Raw genomic sequence first — 18523 nt, forward strand, 5'->3', positions numbered from 1 at the left:
CCTGTTGGGGGGCAGGTCAAGGACTGAGTTCTCCTGGCGGCCTGTGCTGGCACTTACCCATCGGGACACAGGAGTTTTCTTCAAAGTTGAAAAATTTCCTTTGTTTCTGATGCAGATTTTCATAATGCAGGGGCTTTATTTAAAGATAATTAAAATAAATTTTATTGAGAGAGGTGGAGGTTCTCAAAACTCTTCAGCCTGTCTGGGGGTAAACTTACGAGACTGCAAATGCCAGGCAGACTCAGGCTGGCCCTAGCGGCACATGCTTTGATGGTCTTTGCAAAGCATATTTCTGCTGAACCCTCTAGGTTCTTATAAAATAAGACTGTGTTATATGCTTTCCTGGTTTACTCTCCTAGGACGTGTCTTACTTGCATCTTTAGTTCTCTACTATTTTCTTTCTAATATTTGCTTAGTTCAGTGCTTGGCAAAAGATGGCATTCGATGAATATTTGTGGAACGGGTTAATGACTATACCTTAGCATTCCACAACTGCTGTTAATGGATGTTATGCAGGAATGGGGTTCCATTGTCAGATTAACTGAGCATATCAGATGAAAAAGTTGAAGAGGTTCCTTTTCTAAAGGATCTGTCAGAGTGTAAAACGTCAATGTACATCGTGTATAGATAAGAGGAGAATGGGGTTTGCTGAGCTTCCTGGAGACACCGGTTCTTGCAACAGTGCAGGGTATAAATTGTGTGTGTGTGTGTGTGTGTGTGTGTTGTTACTGCTGATATTATTGTTACACAGTTGTCCTTGGAGCCCTTTTACACAGAAATTCTTAGGACTAGAGTTCCACTAAAGTATTCTTTTGGAGAAGGCTGACATACCCTCTCTTTGTATTAAGGGGACTCATTCATTCATATGACGTTAATTACAAATTTGAAATAATTCATCGGGGCTAGTCTGACGTTAATCTTTCTACCACTCATAACAATGTAGTTTGCTGGGAAATCAATTTGACAAAACAAACGTTAGGGAAAAAGCTTAATTTTAAGCAATGAAGTCTTGGAAATACCCAGAGGAACTTCAGAAGCACCCAAGTATTTGCTTAAAGGTGTTAGTGTGCCAGGGACAGCTAAGAAGCCCACCTGAAGGAAAATAAAAAATAAAATGAAAAAAAGACCACCTGGATCCCCTTTGCGTTATTTTAATTTCCTTTCTGTGTTTAAAATCAGGACCCCATGTTTGTAGCTCTGTCCGTCGGAACTAGTGATACAGCTCCCTAAAGTTCTTGCTTGTACAGTGAGTTGTGTCAGTATTAAATCTCATTGTGGTTTTAAGGCTGATTTGTCATTCATCAAAGTCCCTTTGGATTCTTTCTTGTGTCCCACCTGTGAGCTTGCCCCCTTTCCCATCATCGGTTGATTCCTTGTCCTGGCCAGCCATTCCCACAGGAGTGCAGGGTGACAGCCACGACAGCCCCCTCCCTGTATTCCACGGGCTGTCATGATTTTGCCATGTCCCTTCAGGCTCAGGAGAGCCTTTCGGAGACTCCTAGACGATCAACTTTCTGTGTTGTCTCCAAAATCAGCATTCTTCCTGAAGCCCCGATAGACCGTGCCCATTGCTTATCCTGTTTTTATGTTGCGTGTCATTGTCAGCGAAGGAACTAGAAGGGATCTGTCAGGATTTTCTCCCATGTTACAAACATGATTCTCAGCCTGCATTTCCAAAGGAACCCTTGTTTGGAATAAATTCTAATATTTAATCAAACATCAAACTTTCATTGACTGGTCAGTAATTACCACTAATGAGTCTTCCTCCATCCCTTTCTTCTTTCCTCTCCTCCCTTCCTCCCTCCCTTCCTTCCCTTCCTTCCCTCCCCCTGCCTTTCTTCCTCTCCTCCTTCCTTGACTCATTGAGCCCAAGTTTGCCCGTTCCCAGGCCCTGGGAAACTTCCCAGTGTCCATGTCAAATATCACAGCTAATGGCTCTTCAGTAGCGTTTGCCCATGTGCCAACCAATGTGCAACTTTCCAGGCTGCCTTTGGTGTTCTCATAAACGTGGCCAGAAAGAAGGGCCCGTTGCAATCTGGCTTTGTGACTAGTGACCTCAAAGAAAGTTACAAATTCATAAACACACATTCCTGAGTAGGGTTTCCCGCTGATTTTCTGCTGTCAACTTTAAGAAAAAAAAATTTAAAGTTGAGTTTATTACAGCTTGTGAGGAGTTGGAAAAGGACTCAAGACAAATATTTTTGGGCTGAGAACATGTGTGAGGTCACTGTGCCCTCACAGCCTTCTCCTGGTAATGCCGCTGGTAACAGGAGACGGAAATCTGCAGTCTATTCCTGGAACCTTCTCTGACTCATCCCGTTATCCGGGGACAGTTCTTATTATTTCCGCATTACTCTTCCATCTGTAAAGTGTGGATACATGTTAATGCTCTAACCTTCAAGCATCCTTGAGTCTGGGGTTTTCTGCTGGGATCTGTCCTTCAGCAACTTCCGGGAAGCCACATTTGGAAGAGCGGCCATGGGCCAGCCAGCCCAGGAGCGGAAGGAAGTGGAGGGGTCAACAACTTGGCGGCGAGTCTGGGGTCATTACAGAGGTGACGGGATGTTCATCAGGCTACACCCAGAAGGCCTGAAACACCTCCCAAGTTTAAGATCTGGGACATACGCCAGGTCATTAGTTGCATAATTTTTATAATGGCTTAGAGATGCTGAGGACATAGACACTTTGAAGCTTTTACAGGGTAATAATTTCCTTTGACTTAATGAAACGTGGGCGGACAAGAAAGGGTCTGGGGGTGGGCATCAGCAGCGAAAGAAATGCAGGTACGCATGCGCAGGTGGTCGAGATCGGCCAAGCGGAGCACGACTGGGTTTCTTTACGCAAAGTCCCGGTTGTTTGCCAGGGGTGTCTTCCCGCAGTCGTTGTAACTGGGGTTGTGTTGCATACTGAGAGGGAGAATGTTGGACGTCCATCGAAGAAGGGACAATGAGAAGGTTCTCGGGAAACCTCACATCTGACTGGGAGGGTGGGGACAGACAAATGGACGTTTGTCCCGTGGCTCGTGATTAAAGATCATTGGCAGCAGCTGGGTTTCATGACATGCAGCAAGCTTACAAGCCAACCATCCAATGATGCTGATAAGGACACTAGAATGTTCTGTGCTTCTGCGTATGTGACCAGACCTTACGGCAATATTTGCTCGGGAAATGAACGATTTTATAATGCCTGCAAAAGAATAAAGAAGTTTATGATTTAACAATGGCTCTTTATCTTTCTAGTTAATCCACTTAACTAAGAAATGAGAGAGAGATAAAATCACCATTTGTTCTATTTCTTGTGTTTCAGGAAGGAATTGATTGAATGCAAGTCCAGGACTGAATCCTTGTTAAAGGGATAAGGACAGAGAATTCATCTCCAGGGTCCAAGTACTTGTTCTGAGCAAATGATAAATTGTAATTAAGCACTAATATATGAAGCACCCAGAGTTTAAAATGATTTTCGCCAATTAATTGTGATTAGCATGTGAAGACCCGGAGGGCAAGAATTATTATCCACTCAAGCAGTGCAGAGAGGCTGCCCCAGGCCGCAGGGTCACCTTGTACACCTGCAGAGACCCTCTGGATCCCTCCTTCTCCGGAGCCATCAGAACTTGAGGATGCACGAAGACGCTTAGGGGTTCAGAGTGTACCTCGCACCAAGGGACACATGACAGTGAAACGGAGACATGTGCAGTAACAGAAGTCCCTAGGAAGTCTCGTTCTTCCTTTTTCTTCTGGATGCCTTCTATGGAAGGTTTAGTAACAATGCTGCTAGTCACTGAAAGCTCAAGGCATACTGAGTAACAAGAAAACCCTGCCACATCTCGTTGGCACAGTAGCCCTATGACACTGGTAGCATTAAAACCCACGGGGTATATTATCCTGTGTAGCAGGTAAGCGTGGGACCTTGGAGCCAGGTCAGCTGGATTCAATTCCTAGCTCCGCCAGCTCTGGGCTGGACTTTGGGCATGTTTCTTATTCTGAGTCCCAGGTCCTCATCTATACAATGGGGATAATAGAAGCTCCCTGTCTCATAGGACTGTTACCATGACGAAATGTATAACGAATGTTACTACCTGATCTTCAGTAACTTTTTAATATAGGCTAACAGCACAACTGGCTGAGCTTAAGAATAGGAATTCAGAGACGAGCGAGCGTCTGTAATTCTGGTCCTGTCAGCTAAGTCAGGAGCTCCCAAGGAGGGCTGTAGACAGGCTTGACCTGATGTAAGTGGCTGCTGTGGGGTCTCACTTAGGCTGAAACTATTTGCTGCATGTCATGCAGCCATTCGAAGGGTCTGAAACATCCCGCAGGACACTCGGCTATGGGAAGTTCCCGTGGGTAGGCAGAGTGGGGTGCCCATCACTATGGGTTGTACCCAGAAGATCCGACTTTGCCTAGAACTAAACTTGTTTTAGAGACTTAGGGTAAAGATGGACAAGATGTCATTGACACAGACCCTGGCTTGCCACCGCTTGCACCTTTAGTTCCACATGTGTGCATGTGATTTATTAAGTCTGTAATGCAATCAGTGTTCGTTAGAGTAAATAACATCCATTTCAATTTCTGCTGAGGAATGACCTTCTGTTGTACTAACAGACGCTGCCCGGAGCATAGGCTCATATATCTCCAGGTACCAGGGAGGTGCTGCCTGCACCCCCGAATGTCAGTGCATCGTAACATGGATAAGAAAGTGGCAATGTGTAAGAAGTGGACAGGAAGGAATGCATGACGTGCAACTGCTTTACTGGGGCAATTTTCCCCTGAATTATCTGCAGGGGCTTTTCAAGTTGAGCAAAAAGACAAAATAAAATCCAATATGTTTTGGGACAAACAGGTACACTAATTAAGTATTTCTTCTCTTAGTTAAAACATTTTGATTATAAAAGGAATGGGTATGCACAGAAGAACATTGAGGGAAAACTAGAATTATAAAAAGAATAAACAGATTCTTCTGATACTATGTTTCTTGTAATATTAGATGAGTTTCTTCTAATATTTTTAATGGGTATATATGCATTTATGGGTGTTTAAACAGGGAGTATGCAATGTGAAGAAATTTGCATCTTTCTTTTTTATACATATGCATATTGTAAACGTTTCTGCATGTCATTCGAGAATTTAAAAAACATGGTTTTTGATGCTTCCTTACATTCCTTTGTATATTTGAGTGTGACTTAGAAAATCATTAGTATCGGGGCGCCTGGGTGGCACAGCGGTTAAGCGTCTGCCTTCGGCTCAGGGCGTGATCCCGGCGNATGATAAGTAACGTGGCAATGAGCATCCTTTTCTATAAATCTTTGATTGTGTGTCCTAGGGATTGGCCCCTTAGGCATTTGCTTTCCTCCGTTCCCAACGCTGTCTTCCGTGTAAGTCACTATCGGCCCTTGCTGCTTCTTGGAAGTCCCTGCTTCCACCCCGGCCACCACCACCCAGCACCCAGCAACATCTTTCAAACATGTGAATCAGATTACGTCCACCTGCTTACCTGCTTCACCTGTTCTACATGTCTTCTATCACCTGAGACAAAAGCCACACTTCTAGCCTGCCTCACAGAGTTCACCATTGCTGCTTCATCTCTGTTCCAGCCACGATGGCCTGCTGCAAACACTCAAGGTCATTCCCACCTTGGGGGCCCAAGCCAGCTCATCCTTCCTCCGGGCACCCTCCCTTCCTGCGGCGTGCTCTACTCTCGCAGATCTGTCTGAACGTCGCGCTCTATCCCATCGCCCTGTTCTGATTGCCACCCATTACTCTGGGGTGTTTTTGAATCAAGGGGTATGACCCACCTCTACGCTCTATGAGAGCCTGCTTCATTCACTGCCCTGCTTCCGAAGCCTAGAGCAGTGCCTGGCAAACAACAGGCCCTCGATAAATATTGAATTAACTAAGGAATGTGTGGATAAACTCCTTTTATGCTGCCCTTTCTGATGCCATGCCTTTGTTGATGTGGTTCTCTTAGGCTGGAATTTGCTAATCTCTTCATTCTGTTTTTTGGGACCATTTCTAAACTTCCGTCCTTCCTGGCTGATGCAGAAAGCCTTTCTCAGCCCTGTTGGTCTGATGTGATCTCTCTCTCCTTCGAGGCCTGTAGCGCCTCGTGCTTCCCAGAGACACCTGGTGCTCACTGCATATGTCATAGTCGTTTATGTCTCTAATTAACTCCAGTAGAATTTCAGAGTCTTAATGACATGAATGATATGTTTCTCCAGTGTTTCTTCCACAGCACGCTGTGGGGCATCACAGAGTGGGTGCTCTATGAACATTTGCTTACTTGAACCCGCTCTTGCTGTCATTGACTTGCGTAGCATTTTAGGGCTAATAAAAATATTAAATGAAATATGCTCTGATCTAGCTCCTGTTCACAAGAATATTCCAACCTTGCCGTCAGTTAGGGCTTTATTGATTCTGAATTGGAGAGAGGTGAGAAAGAGGGAGCAAGGGAGTCAGGAGTGTACTACAGATTCGATCTGAGAACATGTGGGAGCCAATTTATCTAAATCAGGGCTACTCCTTCTTCCCGACTCAAAACTCATTAGCATATCTATGCAAACAGTCCTCAGGCCTCTATTTTTCTTACTCTGACAGACCCACATTGGCGGTACTTGTCTCTTGATGTGTCTCCAAAGACTGTCAGATTTCTGGTCTCCTGATGAATTGGGCTGCTGGTTGAACAGCAATGGCTGCTGACATCACTGCAGGGTGTCTGCGCTCTGTCTACATGACAAAGCCTGGCACTTGGCTCAGCTTCTTCCTCTTGCTTGAAGGGATGAGGGAGGGAATGTCTACAGGTAACTGGGAAGGCAAACCTACAGTGCAGGGTGCATCTTGGGGTGCATGGAACAGACCGCTGGGCAGTAAGGGAGGGAGAGGAGAGGCTCTGACGTTCTCCAGTGTTCCTTGAAACCTCCCCATGCAACATGACATCAGGGACCACGCCCTGCCCGAAACAGGCTCTAGCACGCCATCTGGCACTGGACTTGACCAGAACTCTAACTTTGCTGCCGAAAGTCGTCTTTCACCTCACAAACTGTCTTTTACCTGCCCCGTCTCACACTCTCCCCAGGGCAGCTGATACTAAGTACAGTCTTTGCAGAAAGCAGCCCAGACTTAGAGACATTTTTTCCCCTCTCCTAATTTCCTTTGTATCACTCCATTGTCAAGTCTCCAATACTATAATTTTATCTGCTACCAAGATGCCAAGGATAAAACCATTTTCTTTGACACAGTCATTATTTTAGGGCTTCCTATAGAATTTACTCTGCTTAAACATGTTGTAGGATTGATTTTTGCACTTCTTAATGCCTCGAGCTTTTCACTTACAGCACATTTTTTAAAGGAGCAGAGATGAGACTGAGCCAATCCTTGGCTTCGTGGTGGGGTTGGCCCTTCATGCTGTTGGAGGAGTGACAGCTGCAGGTGCCAGGGGGACGGGGACGAGATGGGCGGGAGGGGGACCGAGGCTCTTGTTATTCGAAGACGTTCGTGGACAATGACTGACAAATCTTACCCAAAACGCTGGGAGAAGATACAAATTTTGCTTCCATTCTATTAGAATTTTCACCTTTTAAAAACATTCATTTCTCTCTCTTTGCCTCTTTTAGGAAAACCATCACACTCAAGGGGATTGGCAGGCTATTGCATAAGAACATTAAAGAAATGCATCCATTAATTATTGAGTGAGGACATCTGAGTGTGTGTTCATGGGGGGTATGGATAGAGGAACAGAAGCCTGTTCACCCAGTTCTGGCAAGGGACACCCGAGGGTGCTCCTGGAGCTTGAACAGGACTCAGAGGTCCTGTTTCGCCTGGAGGTGATGGGAACAACACTGACAAGCAGGACTAGTTCAACTTATGTGTGCTGAGCCCTGGGTTCAGCTATTATGCGTCTGACCTTGGTTTACCCTTCCATGGAGACAGTTGCCATTCTTAGCCCATTTGAGAGAACAGGATATTTAAAATGGAAGGATCAGATAACTTGTGCAAAATGGCAAAGGTGACAAATGATGGATCTGAGATTGAAACCCAGGTTTGTCTGATTAAGGAGTCCATACAAATTTATGATCACAAGTGTCTCAGGTCAAGGAATTGAGGGATGATTCAGGTTTTTTGTTTGTTTGTTTGTTTGTTTTGCATTTGGCATTGTGGGAGACAGATATGGTTCTCCTGCTGCTACATCCTGCTAACCCAGCATGTGTTCCTGCGTGACACTTCTCAACTGCCCCAGGTCGCTTCAGGGTGAGTACAGGGCATTCTTAGGTCTCTGTGTTTGTAATAGAGTGCTTGTATGTGGGAGAGTGGAAAGCAGAATGTGGCCAGATTATAACAGGGCTAACATGAGTGAAGTTAGCCAACAATTCCTGGAAGTCATATGTAAAACCCTCAGAGAATCTTTGGTTTCAAGAGTAGAAAGTGAGGTTGGGAAATGCTAAGATCCTAGGGCAGCTGATACCTTGGAGGCTGATTCCTGGCCAATATTAACCTGATTTTTTTCAAGTTTATCATGTCATACTGTTGAAATCAACAAGCTTATCAAGTGTGGAACATTTTGAATTGCCTATGAGTTCCCTAAAAAATACCAAATGACTTTTGAAGTCAGGAACACATTACTGAAAATTTGTTTAAAAGGCTCGCTTTCTGTTGATAAAAGTTTCTAATTATCCTTGCAATTTCAATGGTGCTGGTAGTGACCTCTCCGTTTTCAGTTATAATTTTAATAATCTTAGTCCTTTCTCTTTGTTTTTGGACAAGCTTTGCCAGTGGTCTGTCTATTTTATGGATTCTCTCAAAGAACCAGCTTCTAGTCCTATTGATCTGCTCCACTGTGCTCCTGGTCTCTACTTCATTTATTTCTGCTCTAATCTTGGTCAACTCCTTCCTTGTCAGTGGGTTAGGCCTGTCCCTCTGTTGCTGTTCCAGTTTCTTGAGGTGAGAATATAGAAACTGCATTTTAGATTTTTCTATTCTTTTGAGTGAGGCTTGGATGGCTATGTATTTCCCCCTTAGGACTGCCTTTGCAGTATCCCATAGGTTTTGGACCGTTGTGTATTCATTCTCGTTGGTCTCCATAAATTGTTTAATTTGTTTTTTGATTTCCTGGTTTATCGAGTCATTCTTGAGCAGGATGGTTCTTAGCCTCCAAGTGTTTGAGTTTCTTCCAGGTTTTTCCTTGTGGTTGAGTTCCAATTTCAGAGCGTTGTGGTCTGAGAATATGCAGGGGATAATTTCAATCTTTTGGTATTGGCTGAGACCTGTTTTGTGTCCCAGAGCATGATCTATTCTTGAGAATGTTCCATGGGCATTTGAATAGAATGAGTATTCTTTGGTTCTGGGGTGTAGTGTTCTATATATATCTATGAGGTCCAACTCGTCGAGTATGGCATTCAAAGCCTTTGATTCTTTGCTTAGTTTTTGCCAGGGTGTTCTGTCTATTTCTGATAGTGGGGTGTTGAGGTCCCCTACTATTACTGTGTTCTTATCTATATGTCTCTTTATTTTGGTTAAGAGTTGGCTTGTGTATCTTGCTGCTCCCCTGTTGGGGGCATATATATTAATAATTGTCATATCCACTTGTTGAATACTTCCTTTAAGAATAATATAGTGCCCTTCTGTATCTCTCTCTATGGCCTCTAGTTTAAAATCCAGTCTATCTGATATGAGAATTGCTACTCCAGCTTTCTTTTGAGGTCCATTTGCGTGGAAGATGGTACTCCATCCCCTTACTCTAAGTCTGAATGCATCTTTGGGTTCAAAATGAGTCTCTTGTAGACAGCAAATGGATGGGTCATGTCTTTTTATCCAATCTGCAACCCTGTGGCGTTTTATGGGAGAGTTTAAGCCATTTAGATTGATAGAGATTATTGACAGATATGATTTTAATGATGCCATTTCTCTTTAAAGTCTTTGTATCGGTTGTGACTTGCTGCTCTGTATCACTCTTGGGGCCTTTTTACCTTTATAGAGCCCCCCTTAATATCTCCTGTAGGGCTGGTTTCGTGGTTACGAAATTGGTTAATGATTGGCGATTTTGGAACGTCTTTATTTCTCCATCAATTCTGAATGACAGCTTTGCTGGATAAAGGATCCTTGGCTGCATGTTTTTCTCTGAAAGAGCTTTAAAAATGCCCCCCCAAGCCTTTCTCTCATTCCAGGTCTCTGTAGACAGGTCTGACGTAATCCTGATACCTTTGCCTTGGTACGTGAGAAATTTCTTTGCCCTGGCCGCTTTCAATACTGTATCCTTGGATCTAATATTTGCGAATTGCACTATGACATGCCGTGGCGTAGGTTTGTCCTGGTTGAGCTTGGATGGGGTCCTCTCTGCCTCTTGGACACGAATGCTTGTTTCCCTTGCTAGATTAGGGAAGTTTTCAGCTACAATTTGTTCAAATATCTCTTCTAGACCTCTGTTTTTCTCCACCCCTTCAGGGATGCCGATGATTCTGACATTGGATCGTTTCATAGAGTCAGTAATCTCCCGTAATCTACATTCGTGGGCGTGGATTTTTTTAAGACCAGCTTCTATTTTCGTTTTTTCTTCTACTAACCCATCCTCCAATTCGCTAACGCGTTCCTCTGCCTCGGTGACCCTGGCCGTCAGAGCCTCTAGTTTTGACTGNATCCATGTTCATGTATTTGAAGACTTAATATTGGTAAAATGTCAATATTCTCCAAATTGATCTATACAGTCAACACAATACTAATAAAATTCTAGCTGACTTTTTTTTTTTACAGATATTGATAAGCTGATCGTAATATTCAAATAAAAATGCAAGGACCCAGAAAAGGCAAAGCAGTCTTGAAAAAGAACAAGGTTGAAGAACTCATACTTCTTGATTTCAGACTTACTACAAAGCTATTGCAATCAAGACAGCATGGTACTGGCAGAAGGTAGACATACAGATCAAGAGAAAATAATTGAAAGTCCAGAAATAAACCCTAATCAACTGACTTTGACAAAGGTGCCAAAATATTCAATAAGGAAAAGAATAATCTCTCCAACAAATGGTGTTGGTACAACTGGATAGCCACAGGCAAAAGAAACTTGGATTCCTACCTCATACCATATGTAAAAAAGAACTCAAATGGTTCAAAATTCAAAATGTAAAAGTTAAAACCTATGAAAGTCTTATAAGAAAACATACATGAGGCAATGGTTTTTTAGCTATTGCATCAAAACCAGCAAAAGAAAAAATAGAAAAATTGGACTTTATTAGTTAAAAACTTTGTGCTTCATAAAATACTATCAAGGAAATGTGAAGACAGTTTATAAAATGGGAGAAAATATTTGCAAATCAGACATGTGATAGAAGCTAGTAACCAGAATATATAAATAACTATTACATCTCAATAAGAAAAAGATGAATAATCCAAATAATCATGATTTGTATTAATATTTCTCCAAGGAAGACATGAACACATCCTTTCACTAACATTCCCTTATTGAGAATTTACCTATACAGTCACACTTAATGCTAGAAGCCTGGGAAATTTAGCACTTGGTTGAGAAGCCACAACTTTATACAATGGAAGAAGGAGCACAGATTTTTGGTAGAGATTTAGCCAGCTTGGCCTTCTAGCAGTTGTTAACCATATCCCAATTCCATCATTCAAGGCAGAAGGTATGGAATGCTTCAATAATCCATTCAATCTCAAGGTCACTCCAGTTTGGTGAGGCTCACCTTTGACCTCTCATTGTTCGGATTGTTATTTTATTGTTGAAGTCCAGAACCCTTCTCATCCAAGGCGCTTGGTATGGTGATGACACTGGGTTTCCTTTTATCCCATAGGGGATATGTAAACTCAGAGCAAGAAAAATATGTGCTTTATGTCACTTGTACATAAGTCATTTCCCCTTTTGGCATCTCTGAGGCTAATGAATGAAACATTTTTTTTCTCTTTCAATATTCTTCATGCTTCATGAGCTATAATGAAAAGAAATGACATGCTCTAAATCTATTTGATGTAGGCTCATGCAGATTGAATGTCTTGTCATTAATTATAGTTTTTGATTTGTGGTAAGCCATGTGATAATAGCATTTCCCTTTTATTCTGGAAAGAAAAACTCAGGAGAAAAAAGCAATGAAAAGACTCCCATCCCAGTCTGGTTACATTTGGATTAGTTAGCTATGTGCTGATGCCAGTAACAAAAGTTTGACCCAAATCCCCAACCAGGCAAGCACTCAGAAAGTTATTTTATTTTCAGAATGAGGTGATCCCAAACAGATTTGATCCCTACCCCCCAAAAGTAATAAATCTGATTCTTTGAGGTCAACAAAAAAGATAATATAGTTTAAAAGCCCTTTATAAAGCTATAAAGCTGAAAATAGCTCTCATACTCCTTATCACAGTGAGGCAGGACACACACCTTTATTCATTCACTTAGTAGTATATATTTAGTGAGTACCTGCTGAGTGCAAGGAACTATCTTAGTCATGGGTTGTTTGTTTCTTTCTTTTTTTTATATCTCTGTAACTTATGAGGAAACTGGCAGGTAAAGCCATTTGCCCAAGATCACGTCAGTGGGATTAGAACTTACTCTTCTTAGTCTGGTTTTCCCCGAATCAATCACAGGCTATAATAGGAACTATTGATTATTTGCATGTGCCACACACAGTGACAGGAACTTTATATATCGCATCTCGTCTAATCTTCTGATCAATCTTGTGAATATGTATTGCTTCCCTCACTTCACAGATGAGGAAACTAGGTCTTAGATAAGTAAGAAGGCTTGCCCGAAGGCTCGTCCTGCTGGCCTCTGTATCGATGTCTACGGAGACCTCCCCTGGACCTGTACTTTGCCTGTATTCCTCTCCCTCCCTGTTGATTGTCTGTGGCCATGAGGCCCTGCTGTGATTGATAAGGATTGATACCTGATACCCCCACCAGGTTTCCTGATTAAGACAAGTGCTCTGAACTTTGGGGTGCATATGGCCCTTCTCTTCACTACGTCTGTATTGGTGACTAACATAACATAATAAAAAATTATTATTAAAAAAANGGAGAATGAAGCATGAGAGACTATGGACTCTGAGAAACAAACTGAGGACTTCAGAGGGGAGGGGAGTGGGGGAATGGGATGGACTGGTGATGGGTAGTAAGGAGGGCACGTATTGCATGATGCACTGGGTGTTATCCGCAACTAATGAATCATCGAACTTTACATCAGAAACCAGGGATGTACTGTATGGTGACTAACATGATATAATAAAAAAAATTTNTAAAAAAAATTTAAAAAAAAAAGGCTCTCTTTCTGACAGTTAAGAGTAACTGCACCAAGAAAATGTCAGAGGTGAAAGAGATTTTCAAACATGGAGAAGGCAAGCTAACATTGATCAAGCAGCTACCTACCATGGCCTCAGCTGTGTGTGGTGAGGCAGACGTACTGTCTTCCATCTGACGGAGGGAAAAACTGAGATTCAGAGAGGAAGAGCAGTGAGTGAAGGAGGCGACAAGCTTGCTGGACAAAGCAGCACCTCACCAGGAGAAAGTCATGATATGGAAGTTTCTATAAAGGGTCTGTAGGAGAGGTTAATGGTGATGATTCCCCTTTCTCTAGACTTCACATGAACATCCTCTTCTGTTAACACTCTTTTCTCAGTCAAAGTTCAGTATTTTCTTCTTTTGTATTCAAACAGGCTTCCTTGAAACATGTCTGTGTTAACTACCCTGGGATGTTCCAGTGTCTTCTCCAAATCACTTATACATCATCACTTAGGGCTGGCTCCCTCCTCATTTGGTTGGCTTTACCCACTATGGGTTGATTATTTGAGTTTCAGTCTCACAAATCTCTTTAGTTTCCAAGTTCTTTTGGACACTTGATTTTCCCCTTGTGTGGTAATGATACATTTTCCTGGAGAGAGGGGATGTTAATAATTTGGGGTAAGCTGAAAGAGAAGACCAGGGCTACCACAAATGGTTTTGACTTTCATGTACTGCGAAGAGGTACCATCCATGGAGCATGTGGTGGTAGACATTAGCTTCACTGTCTGGCTCCTGCATCGTCCAACATGGACAAAGAAGCTGTATAGAGATACTGTGTGCTACATGCAGCCTTGACTGTGGCAGCTCAGGGGAGCAGGGAGTGCAGACATTATTGCAGACTGAGCCCTGTACTGGCCCCCAGGGCTTCCTCCAGTTGGGTGATCCCAGCTCCATTTCAACAAGGCCGCCATCTTAGGCAGCATTTCATGTCCCTTCACTGGACATATCGATTAGATTAAATATGTCGTATTTTTCTTCTCCATTAAGCCCTTAATACTGTTTTTGAAAATAATTACAGGAGGTTGTACTGATTAATTTTATCTTATTTTATCCACTTAGAACGCAACCACCTTTTGAACTATATATGGAAATTTGAGGACCATGACATGGAAATTTTTACTTGGAGTTCAGATCTCTGGCACATTGGTCAGCAGAATTTCAGTAGGAGTTGTGTGATGAAATTGCTCCCATAAGATTCTGTTTTGGCAAACACTCACTCACTCAGTAACTGTACCTAGTACAGAACAGTGCTAGAGGGATTGGGGATAATGGGAATCCATGAGGAAGAAGCAGTTGTCTTATTTTATATATAAATATATAAAAAATATATATTTATTTATTCTTTCATTTGTTTTTATGAAGAAAAGTGTGACACCACAGTTATTGTCTTTGGAGAGGGGTTTCTCAACTGTAGCACTAACGCCTTTCGAGGGGAGACGATTCTCTGCTGGGGGCTGTTCTGGGGACCGCAGAAAGTCTTGTAGGATCCCTAGATTCCACTCAACTACAAGCTAATGACCCTACCACAGTTAGGACAACCAAAATTGCCTCCAGATCTTGTTAAATGTCCCCTGGGGCACCAGTTAGCCCCCAGTGAGAACTCCCAATTGAAAGGGAGTTAAGGGGACAGTTTGAGGAAGTCAGTGGCAGTAAGTGGAACCCAGCAAGGGAGTAGACGTGGCACGTGGGTGCCAAGGAAGAGCCCAGGGGTCTTCTCCAGGCAGGAAGAAAGAAATACAAATGGAATTGTACTTAGAAATAAAAGGTTGTTCTTGAATATAAAGAACTACCATTTATTGAGTACTAAGTTCATGTCAGTGTTTTAAATGCTTTGCCTCATCCACCCATTTCACAAACATGAAGACTGAGGCTCAGGAAGACACAGAGACCTGGTCAAGGCACAGAGGTGTATCAGTAGACACAGGAGCTTCTCTCTTGGCTCCCAGTCAATCAGTATTCTAAAGCAGGACCTACTCCTTGTGCAGGGAGCTAGTCTCATCCCCTCTTGCCTTGGTAAGACCTCAAAACAATTAAGATGAGGGAGTGGGGAATTGTACATTTAAGACAAAGGTGTCATTTGTCATTTAGGGGACAGGGATGGGGGCAAGGCTCATGGAAGGGAAAACAATTTGTGAAGCTACTTGCGTTGCTCTTTTAGGGATATCTGGGTGCTTTCTTGATGGGAACTCCTGGCTCATAACCCCAGTGCCTTGTCACCTCAGAATTAGCCAAAATCTTCACAATGTCTATCCTTCCCCACCTCTTGGATTGCCTCCTACCACCCATCCCTTATTCAAGTCACTCAGTTTGGGGTTCTTGGAGGCCCCAGGCCATGCTGGGGCCTTTGCACAGGAGGTTTCGTTCAGCTGGAACATCCTTCCCCAGCTGGCTGGCTGGCAAGCCTCTCCCTCCTTCAACTGTTGGTGTAAACAGCAGCTGGGGGCCCTCCCTTTTCTTCACAGCAACGATCTGACTTACTGTAGAGTTCACTTACTTCACTTGCTCTCTGACTTCCCTTTGTAGAATGTAATTCCACACAGGTGAAAGTGTGGGCTGTGGTCCTCACTGCTCTACACCTTAGAATAGTGATCAGCACATAGTAGGTGCTACTCAAAGTAGTGTGAAGTCGAGGAGAAAACTTCCTTGCTGGACAGGTTGGTGGGATAAAAGGAAAGGTGCCCGGGAAGGGTGTGTCGAAGTGTGTGGAGGAAGCTGAGCTCCGTCTCGAGAGCCAGATCCCCTGCCTTTCTGTTTGGGTGCTTTTCTACCTGCTCAGTGAGCCAGGTGGTTCTGGGAAGAGTGCTGAAGATGTGACCTGGTTCTTTTCTAAGCAGTCATGGTCTGTTGGGTCTTTGTGAGTTTGAGCTTGCCTTGGCATGAAAAGAATAATCACATTTGGGGAAATAAAAGTAATGACTCCATATTGCTTAATACATCTAATAACTGTTTAATAAAGGATATAAAAATTTCCTTGCTTTTCACCTTAGTAAATGTCACTCAATCTATAACCTAATTACTTCAATTTTCCATTTAGAAAATTAATTCATTCTGAAGGCATGAAAAAGCAGCTCAGAAATTTTCCTTTCTGGCCAAAGACTTAGAAACTCAGATGAGTTCAAAGACCTCCCGGTCCTCAGAGGTCAAGAGCAGAGCTTTCAAGTTGGCTAAATGGACTTCTACTCGTGTCCCCACTCCTTGAGATTGACCTGAAGTAAATCAATTAAAGCAGATAGGAGAATCTCAGGCTTCTCTCTGTCCTCTTCCCACTTTCAATTTCTTCCTGCAGGGGACTCGCTTGATACACAGAGATCTTAGCAGTAACATTAAATAGGGCAGGAAAGAACTTGTGTCCCTATAGCTTAGTTCCCCCGCTTGTGAAAGGGAGAAGAGAAATAAAATTAATTGTGCCAAGTGCCTACTGTGTGCTGGACATTTAGCTAGGCTTTCTACACATCTCATTTATTTCCCATATCTTGGTTAAATGAATAAGTGAACAGATGAATAATGAACATATAAATGCTGTCGAATATTTATGAATGCCTACTACCTTCCATCTGTTATGCTAAGTATTTTACGTAAGTTTTCTTAATTCCCGTAACGAGTCCATAAGAATCGTGATTATATTACTGGCTCCACCTTCTAGGTAAGAATGTGGGTGTTTAGTGAAGGTAAATAATTTGCCCCATCACTGAACTTATACGTAGTAGAGCCTGATTTCGAGGTATTATTTTTGCCTGGTTGAAACAACGCTCAAAAGTTTCCAATACCGTTTTCAAGATCCCCTGGCTAGCCTGTGGCCGATCAGCCTACGAATTATTTCTTCATTACACGACACGCTCATCTTCTGCAAAGCGGTTCCATGCAGCCTACGTGGCGCTCCACTGAACATGGGATGGTCCTTGGATGCAAACTTGGGATCGCCCGCCCAGAGGCCCGCTCGGCGGCGTGCCCGTGCTGGGGCAGGGCTGAGACGCGCAGTGGTGGGCTCTCCGTGCCAGACCCACACCCGGGCTTCCTGCTCGCTTCCCACTGAAGCTTCTCTCTGTCCTCAAAGTGAGGCCCAGGGAGCAGATGGCTGAGGGAAGAGTCGCCTCACAGTGATTTCTGTGGTTCCTGCTTGGAGCAGGGAAGCTGTTGGGAGGCCCTTGGAGAGCTGGGCAGAGACAGAATCCCCGGAGGCCAGGAGGCCGGGGTGCACTGTGGATATCGACATGAACACATTACCTAGAGGCGGACCAACCCTGAGACAGGTGTTTTGCTTTGAAAAGAAGCAAATTCCCTCTTTGGCAGCGCCTAATGGTACAAACTCCGGATTCCAAGCTTGGTCCAAATGCCTGCCCTGCTGAATGAAAGCTCCGGGGGGCTGGGATTCTGGGATTCAGGGCGGGAAGCAGCTCGCTGTGCGCTGGAGAGGCGCTATTATCATACCACTGCAGCCTAGTTCTAAGAGCTGACTCACCCGATACTAATTACAAGTTTTCTCTGGCTAAGGAGACTTAAACGATCTTTGGCTTTTTGTTCTTTTCACCCAGTGATAAAAATTGATTGTGACTAAGTCTGAATGATACTTACTTTTCTCCTTTCTGCTCCCTCTGCACAGTAAGGGCAAAGTCACCAAGCAGATAACTGCCTGCATGCCTTCCTTGTTCTAAGTAGAGGTCTGTTCTCAGGGGCTTATTAGCGCAATCCCTCCTTTGACCATCCTGGGTCCTCAGTCAATACATAGTCCTAATATCCGGATGATGGCGATGTCTAGCTGATGTCCACAGAGAGGGGATAGAATGATGTTCCTTTCCTTAAACCACCTGACACAACTCCTGGGGATTTTTTAATGGGATAAGGAAGGACAGCTGTGGGGTGGCTCTGGTTTCCCAGGGCCCCGACAAGGTTGCAGTGAGAACAGGGTCACTCAGCCAGCAAAATTCACCATGAGGTTCTCCAGGGGGACAGGGTCTGTTTAAAGAAACCAAGGACAGAAATATAAGGACCAGCTCTTTCTTCCTCTTGAACTTTAAACAGGGACAGATCAATGGGCTTTTGTTATTAAAAAGGATAATCAAAATGGGTTTCCTGAAAGAGCAAAGCTCTTTTCAAAGTAGAATGCACCATTCACTTCTATAACCTGGGCATTCCTGAAGAGGAAGATAATGGGCTTTCCCCTTTAATTTTACAGATTTAAGAATTCAAACCTGCCCTAGGGTAGCTGCGGAGATGGGAGATGGATGTGGGAAGTATTAGTAGGATTGAGCCTTCTTGACATG

The sequence above is a fragment of the Ailuropoda melanoleuca genome, chromosome 10 (genome assembly GCF_002007445.2).
Source record: "Ailuropoda melanoleuca isolate Jingjing chromosome 10, ASM200744v2, whole genome shotgun sequence".
In the NCBI taxonomy this organism is placed as follows: Eukaryota; Metazoa; Chordata; class Mammalia; order Carnivora; family Ursidae; genus Ailuropoda; species Ailuropoda melanoleuca.